The 2,426-nt window shown below is 41.1% G+C and overlaps 1 pseudogene; it reads right to left on the reverse strand.

The window, feature by feature from the left end:
* Positions 1-217: 217 nt before the first annotated feature.
* LOC102813683 lies at positions 218-894 on the reverse strand (annotated as a pseudogene).
* Between the last annotated feature and the right edge of the window lie 1,532 nt (positions 895-2,426).

Here is a 2,426-nt window from a genome sequence, read left to right on the forward strand (position 1 = left end):
TTTCTTTGACAAATTTATACAAAATATTAAATTTCTATTTTAGGACTTAGTTTATATTTTGTAACCATTAGGGGTTATGTAACAGAGTGACCTACACTAATGTTCACCAGGAAACCTTCCTTTAACCCTTCATGGTTTATACCATTCCTTTAAAACATAAACATTTTAAAATTAAGTTGTCACTCTCAAAGATAATTCTAAAAAAATTTCATTATAATTAAACATCTATAAATTCTTCTTCACTTCTGTTACAGTAGAGTAGTTTATCATCTAACCCATAATGGTCTCTCAAGTCAGTAAGACTCTGTTTCTTATTCTTCAGACAAGGTTGACTGCAACTCATAAAGTAACAGCTGGCTGCAGTTCCTCCACTTCTTTATTAGCAACTGTATCTGAGATAGGTCATTCTTTGATCTATACATTTGGACTAGTTTTAACCTCTGAAGAAAGTCTTCTTGCTCTTGAATCTGTGTCACCAAATTTGCTTTTTCTTCCTGTAATCCTTGTTCGGGAAGATTCTCACTGACAAAATTATTTTGGAGAGCATGTTCTGAATTAGATTCACATGCACTGATATCCTTAAAGATACTTTTCAAACATGTGCTTTCTTCAGATTCACTGTCTATGTTTTAAAACTTTCTTGATATTCCAGTTTTCTTCTGTTGAAGATAATTTTTTCTCTGCAAAAATTGGATCACTTTCTTCATCCTCTGCTTTAAGTTGTTTTACTACACTGTAACAGGAAGGAAATGATGACCTTGTTTTCCTTAGTTGTTCTTGAAGTGTTGCACTCATAGGTTGTTTTCTTGAACTATCTGTGTGGGGAGATGGTGGCGTCTTGCAGGCCTGTGGAGTGCAAGGTAAAGTCACAGGGGAGTCTGACGTGCTTTGCATCTGGAAAAATCCTGATTTATTTTGATTTCTCTACTAGTCCCCGAGGGTCCAGTCCTGAGGAAAAGTTGAATGATCCCCCAACTGCGAACAAGGATCTCATATCAACTCCAGGCAGACTCCCTAATAAGTCCATCTCGTGGACAACCACTTGCTGCCTGGCACACTACCTCCCTCTGCCATCCCCAGAGTTTGCCGCTCAAATAGTTTTTGCATTAGGGATATAGACTACGCAGTCAGTAAGGAAAAGAAATAGAGTGCTTGGGTTTGAGATTTTGGCTGTGGTACAGTTATTAAGGAAAACAGGATCTAAGGAAACTGAGGTGGTGGAGACCAAATCATTGGAAGATTCATTTATGTGGAGGCTAAAGTTCCTGAGAATATTGATGAGAAGAGGGAAAGAGCATTATCAATGAGCCCAGAACTAAGTCTGCAATGAGTGTGTGGTAGTGGCCGTACCAGATCAGATAGTAAGAGAACAACAATAAGGAGAAGTGGAGACTGAACTTGAAAAAAAAACTGGCGATTCTGAAATACAAGGAAGATAAGTGATTTTAAAATGTAATGGGGAGTTTCTGAGGGCCGGACAAGCAGAGTCATTAGCACAACCTCCGTGGAGGACATGCTAAAAATCCAGAGAAGGTGCTTTTACGGAGCTGCTCCAGAGCCCTAGATCTAGTATAAGGTGCAGGGCATCAGTTTCCCACATCCACCGGTGGAAGAATCACTGTATAAAGGAAAATGCTGCAATTCTGGAATCAATCAGGGCTCAAGACTCTGCCTGTGGAGTACTCCCTCCCAGGCTGCTGTTCAGAGGGCAGGGCCCCAGCCAGACTGACCAGTGAAACCTGTATGGCGATGTTTGGAAAAAGAGGAGTGGGGGATTCTACACATTTTTTCCTCCTCTTCCCTGTCATGCCCTCTCTGCTCAGCCCGGACACTTTCAGGTGAGTGGGCATGCACCCCCCAAAGGGTCCAGCATTGAACTCACAGTTTTCCCATGGCACAGAGAGAAGGATCCCCATTGGTCCCATGGACTGACCCTTTGGCAGCTGCTTATGATGTCTGACTCTGGGACTCAGCCCTACAGTTGACCTGGGCAAGACCCTTTACTCCTCCCACTGGTCAGAGAGCTACAGTTTTATTTTTGTTTTAGAGTGGTGGTGGTTTTTGTCTCTGCTTTTATATCGCTTCTGGTTTTGGTCCTTTTGATCACACTTTTTTCCTGGGGGTAGGAGCTTTTTCTCCCTACATTACCCAAGAAGAGACAGCAATTGTGCTATATAGCCAAGCTACAATCATACCCCATGATATCTCACTATTGGGACAAAAGCCAATACCAGCTTCTAGACATTACATGCAAAAAGGGAAGCCTTTCTCCAGATCATATAAACCAAGAGACACTCAGCAAGCTTAACAACACAGCAACATATATCCATTTAAGCATCAAAAATCCATATAACTACTGAAAATGTCCAGGAAAACAAAACAAAAGATCTCAACACATGTCCAAAAACAGAAAAGAGTAACTGAGA

This window comes from Chrysochloris asiatica, unplaced genomic scaffold, assembly GCF_000296735.1.
Source record: "Chrysochloris asiatica unplaced genomic scaffold, ChrAsi1.0 scaffold00064, whole genome shotgun sequence".
Lineage (NCBI taxonomy): Eukaryota > Metazoa > Chordata > Mammalia > Afrosoricida > Chrysochloridae > Chrysochloris > Chrysochloris asiatica.